The sequence below is a fragment of the Pinus tabuliformis genome, chromosome X, assembly GCF_031772625.1.
Source record: "Pinus tabuliformis cultivar Carrire ecotype Pingquan chromosome X, CPIR1, whole genome shotgun sequence".
In the NCBI taxonomy this organism is placed as follows: domain Eukaryota; kingdom Viridiplantae; phylum Streptophyta; class Pinopsida; order Pinales; family Pinaceae; genus Pinus; species Pinus tabuliformis.
Window position 1 is genome coordinate 1,451,856,990 of NC_142308.1, and position 7,599 is coordinate 1,451,864,588.

Below are 7,599 nucleotides of genomic sequence, written 5' to 3' on the forward strand. Positions count from 1 at the left end.
ATATATATATATATATATATATATATATATATATTTTTAATATATTATATATCCAAAAGTGATTCCATTCTATTTTATTCATATATTATTCTATGGTTGTTAATATATTTAATTCTTTATTGATTTATATACTAGGGATAAGTAAAGAAAGATTTACTTCGGTTATTAAATTAATTTATTTAGTACTAAGAAACTTTTTTATAGAAGATTTCGAAGCCAAAGCCTTAGCCTCGGCTCGTCTCCTTCCCAAGCTATGGAAAAGGTATGTAGATGACACTAATGTCATCTGGTCCCGTGGCCAAGAGGAGTTGGATCCCTTCTTCAATCACCTCATCTGTCAGTCCTCTCCCATTAAGTTCACTATGGAAAAAGAGATCAATGGTTTCCTCCTTTTCTTGGATATTCTTATATGTAAGAATAAGGTCGGTTCACTCTCCCACTTAGTGTTCTGGAAGAAAACGCATACTGAGAAATATCTTCATGGAGATTCCCATCATTTCCCTCCTTAAAAGTTGGGTGTTCTTAACACCCTCGCTACTCGTTCCCTTAGGATTTCTGATAGGGAGAGCTTCAATAAGGACAAATCCCATCTCCTTAATGTCTTTGTGGAGAATGGCTATAGTAGGCGCCTAGGTCATAAGGCTTTCCTTAAAGCCTCTAAAAATTCATTAATTAAAAAGGAACCTAAAGAGCATCAGCTAGGTGTCCATCTTCCCTATGTCCAGGGAACCACAGACAAGATTTCTCGGATCCTTAAGAAGTATGATATTCCCTCAACCTTTAGACCCCTCAAAACTATTCGCAAATCCCTCCGATTAGTGAAAGATCCCATTGACCCTAAAGACATGAAGGGTGCCTACTTGCTCCCTTGTTCTTGTGGGACCCCCTGTATTGGGGAAACAGGGCACTCCATCCATCAAAGGATCAACGAACATGCAGCTGACCTAAGACATGGGAGAATCAAGTCTTCAGCATTAGTAGAGCATGCGGAAAAGACCAAGCATCAAGTTTGTATTGAGGAAGCCAAAGTTATTCCCAAGGTTGCGCAGTTCCATCACTGTAAATTCAGGGAAGCTATTGAAAATGAAGGAATGCTGAACAATCTCAATAGAGATGATGGCTGGAAGATCAGTAGCTGTTGGATCCCTACCCTTTCTTCTTAGTCTTGCTTTTCCTTACCCCCCCCCCCCCCCCCCAAACCCCTTTTTTAACTTTTTTCTAGCTTTCGATGTTTTCCCTTAATCTCGCAAATCCTTATCCTTGGAATCTTGTCTTTTCCTTCCTCCTAGGTTTCTCCTTTTGGTTCAGTGGTTTTCTTATGGTCATGTTCTTAACCTTCTTCTTTTTATAATGTGTCACTCAGACTATTTATTTATTTTTAATTTTTTTCTTGAAAGATATACATAAATAAAAACTTCACGAATATTCTTTAATAGTTTATTATTTCCATTAAATCAATTTTATTGAAAAAAAAAAACCCTTTTACTCATTCGATAGGATATAAACACTTAATTAAATAAGTTTATTTAACAACTATAAAATAGTAAATAAATAAATTAAATTAATAAATGAATATTTATGTTTATAAATAAATAAATAAATAGGAATAAATAAATAGAAATTTAACCAATATTATAATAAAACCCCTTTACCTTTCCCTAATGATTTATTAAGTTAATTTATCAACCATAGAATAATATGTAATAAAAATAAAATAGAATAACATTCTTAGTATTAAATAAATTAATTTAATAACCAAAGTAAATCTTTCTTTACTTATCCCTAGTATATAAATCAATAAAGAATTAAATATATTAATAACCATAGAATAATATATGAATAAAATAGAATGGAATCATAATATATTATATTATATATATATATATATATATATATATATATATATATATATTTGTTTTTTTATTTTTATTTTATTTATTTATTAATTTTTTTTTATTGTAATCATAATAACAGTTTTATTACCTTTTGACTACAATAAAAAATATTACATTCGAATATATAATATACTAATTACTATATTTATAATATCATTTTTATCACCTTTTAACTTCTTAACATTATAATATCATCTAGCGGTTATTGGTTAGTCTAGTCAACCTAGCCCTGTTGTCCTCATGATGAACCACACTAACTGGTTCGAAACGCCTTGAAAGATATCATGTGATTTACGTCAAAATTTCTTCTTATAAAAAGCTCAATTCAACCATTGTTTTTTTTATTAAAACAATGTTTCATTGTACTATTCATCCCATGCCTCAATTCAACCCTTGTTTTTTCATTAAAGCAATATTTCATTGTACTATTCATCCCATTTTAAAAACAGTTTAATAAAAATAATGTTTTATAACCGTTGATGATATCTAATAATAATCTTAAAGAAATGCAAAATGAGATAGATGCAATGAAATGATTGAAAAGATACAGAAATGAGGTAATTAGAGCTCCTATATTTCCCTATCCTACATTTTGGGAATTTTTTCATGTTTAATTTGCTTTATGGAATTCAAAGTTAAGGAAAAGTCCATCTGCCAATTGATCCATTCGTTGACGTTAACCTCAAAAACAACACTCATCGTGCAGCATTCGTTGCATGAGCATCGACGTTAAAAGAAGGCGATGGGAATTTTTCTCAACGAAATTAATGAGATTGAAAATACTCTTACATTATCCAATACCGATGGTCCTGTGCAAATGTACTTGTAGAATTTAGGTGCAAATTAGATATTGACCTCTCTAGTCGAAAGAAAGTGAAAACAGAAATCCATATCAATTCAATTATATTTTCTAATTATAATAGCATTTTCTTTAAAAGTTCAAAACAAAGTAGATTAACACTCATATTTATATAAATGATACATTATTATGAGTTTATTTTAATTTGGTTCTGTTCTTTTGTTCACGCTTAATCAACCTTTTTGCCAATAAATTCGCCTTCCAAATTCAAATCTCGTGCTAGCACTTAGGTGCTTTAAGCGTTAGCCCTTCCTCTATATTGACTATCTTACACTCTACTCTATCGAAGTGATATCGAATACAACCCATAAAATAGATTGACATGAAGGCACATATTTTATAAGATAAAGCCACATATTTTATATTTTATAATGCAATATGGTATCTTCCATGCTCCCAATCAACTCCACCACCTACTCCATATGATTATGACGATATGGACGTCTTTATTAGCTGACCTAAAAGAACCTGATATCCGTAGGCAACCCCGAGGTTTAGCTAACAAAATCAGGAACTTAGGAACTTATTGTACATTTCAGGTGTGGTTACATAGGCACAGTTTCAAAGACGGTTCTCGTCACCAAATTCTTTATTTCAATGCTGGCAACACTGAACCCATCTCTGTTTTTATAACCGTGAAGAAAAATTCTGCAAACGTCAAACGCAGGCTTCTTGTAAGAGATGGGAGCACTGCTGTCGGGTCTAAGTAACTCCCAATTCAGTTCCTTGGTTAACGCATAGACCATACCATTGATGTGATTGATAGCATCTTCCTCTGTTATTCCAGGATTGTCTTTCATATAACACGATACGGCCGAAGCTTCCTCTCCATGCGCCCTGTCTGCCTGCTTTCACAATCCCAATGTCACTATCATATGTATTCCAAGTTTAAATTGAAATAAAGAATTAATAAATGGGGAATGTCGCTATCATATGTATTCCAGTTGATTTGAATAAGAGGTTATGAAGAATGAGGAATGTCACTATCTAAAACTTGTTGGTTTGTATAAGAGGTTATGAAGAATGAGGAATGTCACTATCTAAAACTTGTTGATTTGTATAAGAGGTTAAGAAGAACGAGGAAGGTCACTATCTACAATTTGCTATATAAGGTGTTAACTGAGCGGAGGCTACACATGTTTACTGTTTCATGAGCGGAGGCTGCATATGCTTACTATTTCATTTGATTTTAGAATGACCAAAATTAAAGGGTGAGCAGCCCACTCATTTAATACCCTATAACATCTTACTTATTCTCCGCCCTTAGTAATACCTTGTAGCCTTGAGTGTCCCCTTTGAGTCGAAGGATGGCACATATCAAGTCATTGAACTTCGATGGAAAGTCTATTTCCTGCAGGATGTGATGGGGAAGAGGAAACCCCAACGTGAGCATGGGTTGCAGTGTTATTATGCGAGAACCGAAACTGGTTTTGCAATTCTCCATGTACTCCTCGAACGTCGGAAGATAAGCACTCGAAATCCACCTCGCTTCTACCATATACGAATCAATATAATCCTCCCACTGGACAGGAAAATGAGCAAGCGAAACAAAATTAACTGATCATACTGGGTGAAGATTCTCACAAAGAAATATTTGCATGACGTGTATGCATTATTATAATTGTTCATGCAGATTGTCGAACATAGCTGACTGTGTCTCGGCCTTGAATCTTCTGTGCCTCTCGTGCCATTTCGTTTATGGTGTCGAAAACCGCCATGTACACTCCTCTCATATAATCTGGAAGACACTCTATTGAAGACGGATCCCATCTGATCATTATACACACAATTTATGCAAAGGTAATATTAGTTGACTCGATTAGTAGAATGCATATTCTTAATTTGAAAGTAATGTTATTTATTTTAAAATCGAGAAGGATTAGTATTAAAAATCCAGAAGAATTATATATAAAAAAATAGGTCTCTCCAGGTACAAGCAATTATCACCTCTTAAGTGCTGCTGTGAAGAGTTCGAGCTCCTCCATTGTTCCATAGGTGTCGTAAATATCGTCGAGAACCGTGATCATATGACATATTTTTGCAAATCCGAGTCGGAACGCAGAGTGTTTAGGATCAGTTGCAATGCATGCTGCTAAAGTGTAGTGTTCCACGTGACGATGCCGTGCGAATGTTAGTTGAGGAAACCCATAATCTTTCCACCATCTACACATAAACTTCACATTTTTACTTTCTTGATTTATCAGCACTCAAATTCAATTAATTTGGAGACGATATGCAATGACAACTCATCACCTCGAGAGAGATTGTAACTCTCTCTTTTGTATAGAGTGAAAGATGTTGAATTCCACTTTTGCAAGTTCTAACAGTTTCTCTCTCATCAAATATGGCGTCCTAAACCAAAAATTGCGGCAGGATTAATCAATTCGAAATTTTACATAGATACTAACTTATGAAAAGAATGATTTCCAGGAAGAGATACAAACGTAATAACGCTAAAATATTAACATATATTCAGATCCATCCATCCTCAGTTCGGACCTTATAATAAGATTTTGAATTTCTCTCAACATATTCGAGTAGTATTTGTGCATTCAACTACACATAAATTAAAAAAAAAAACATTGTAGTCTTCAAGATATGGAAATAAAATTGACAAGCCTACTCAAATATAGTGTCCTCTCCGAATACGTCGATGTACATTCTTGTTTCCATTCTTGGCAGATTTGTGTGCCAACCATATTCCAGAAGATACTCTACCTGCGATACACAAATTTGAACTTATAAAACACAGATCGCAACAAATTATGAAATAAAATGCTAATTAGCGGATCTGGTATTACAGCCTTACCTCTTGTGAAAGACCAGAAGCTGTAGGGCGACCTTTAAATACGTTGGAGAGAAAATTCCTGCCTCCTCCATAACTTTTTCGCCGGGAAAGGCAATGAGAGATGCCCGAAATAAATTTAATATGCCTCTTATCTCTCCCTCTGTTTGAATGGCAGAGCAGGTAAACTGCCCCTTCTCGTTTATGAAGTTTTCCAAAACATCTGGTATCAATGTATAAAGTACCATAAGCCAATGTGTGGACGTAAGTGGCAGTTATAATGAAAAGTTCAAAAAGTAATTAATTAATAAAACCCCGATATACCTGAAGACACTGTATATCCGTGTAGTCGGAGAGTTCGAAGACCCAAGGCGGTTGAGTTGAGATCAGTCACGCCACTTTCTCTCCCACGTCCAATGCCTTTTTCGCTCCAATAACTGCGGCGCAAACAATTTTCTTGTTATATAAAGCATAGATTAAATATGATGATAAGGCTATGGGGCTGACCTGTCAACATAATCCAGCGCTGATTTTATCTCATTTTTGAAATGCCTATCGATCGCCAACCGTTCAACGCTGTCAACCATCCAAAGACGTTGATGGAGGTCATTGACGGGACTGATGGATTTTCCATCCTCCACTGACATTGAATTGAAGATATCTTTTACTTCCCCAATAAGTCTATCAGCACATTCACGGTAAGAAGGTGCCTGAACCGTATACAGTAAATTGGAGCAGAAAATTAATTCATGTACTAATTGTGAACAACGAATAGGGAGAAAGAAAAAATTCAAATTCAGATGAAGGTAGTTACCCACCTCGTAGGACGTGGAGAGAGAGTCTATGGAATCATCGTCCCAAAGGTTGGAATGATGACCACCTATGCGTCTTGGTACCCCATCCTCATTAGAAACAGAGGTGGTCGAACTCATGCTCATGAAAGGTGTTATGGATTTCCCTCCCCTGCACATTCCAAGATTTGGGACTGTTCTATGGATAGCCTTGAGCTCATGAGTATTACGTGACAACGTTCTGCACAGACAGTCTGGAATCCAACGGGACAGCAGAAACCAGGGACAGCAGAAACCAGAGCCATTTGTGTTGGTTTTTGGCCTATGCTGATAGATCAAGATAACAAACTACAACTTATGCTGTAGAACCCTACTGCCATGGCCAATATATAGATCTTCGCGATGGATTGCTGACATTACTTCAATCTTAAAACAACCAAAAGTGATATTGTTTACGCCCATGTCACAATTTTCAATGAATTTAATGTCGAACACCTGTATTATGAAAATAGCTTGAACAAGTCCAAAATATATTATGAATCTTGGTTTAAAAAGTCTAGGTGGGAGGAAAAATAGGTTGTTGTGGGATCAGCATTATGACCACTATCATTATAATCTTTGGATGCTTACTTATTCTGTCTAATCTTGAATCTTGGTTTAAAAAGTCTAGGTGAATCTTGGTTTAAAAAGTCTTGGTAGGAGGAAAAATAGGTTGTTGTGGGATCAGCATTATAACCACTATCATTATAATCTTTGGATGCTTACTTATTCTGTCTAATTTTGAAAGTTGGAATTTCAACCTTAAATATTTTAATATATGATATTTCATTTTAACAACCATCGTTAATTAAAATATTTATCAAACATATTAATAAAAATTATTATCAAACTAATTAATAATATTATTAAGGTATTGAAAGTTTTATTAATTTTTAGAATGTTCATAACATATTATCAATGAAGGTTTGAAAATAAATAAATATATTATATTTTTCAAATTATATTTAAAAATATATTTATGAGAATAAATTAATACATACTTTTTAATCCTATTTATATAACCAAAATTAATAAATAGAATTATTATAATAAATAAAATAAAAAATGACTATTTTTTCAGTTTATTTTAGTTTCATTAATAATATTACTAATTCTGATGATAGATTTTAAAACAAAGCAAGCTTATATAAAGTTTATATATTGTGATTAATAGAAGTGAAAATTTCATTATTTTTGTAATTGAAGTGACTTTACAATTTTTTTTACCTT

The 7,599-nt window shown here is 33.7% G+C and overlaps 1 pseudogene across 1 annotated transcript; it reads right to left on the reverse strand.

Annotated features, from left to right (window-relative positions):
- Nucleotides 1–3,139: 3,139 nt before the first annotated feature.
- Nucleotides 3,140–6,792, reverse strand: LOC149145484 ((+)-alpha-pinene synthase, chloroplastic-like; annotated as a pseudogene). Its single transcript, XR_016265151.1, has 11 exons — nucleotides 6,751–6,792; nucleotides 6,358–6,652; nucleotides 6,047–6,249; nucleotides 5,864–5,976; nucleotides 5,564–5,762; nucleotides 5,378–5,472; nucleotides 5,008–5,106; nucleotides 4,702–4,917; nucleotides 4,386–4,524; nucleotides 4,028–4,276; nucleotides 3,140–3,599 (listed from the first exon to the last, which is right to left on the reverse strand). The product of XR_016265151.1 is annotated as a (+)-alpha-pinene synthase, chloroplastic-like (transcript).
- Between the last annotated feature and the right edge of the window lie 807 nt (nucleotides 6,793–7,599).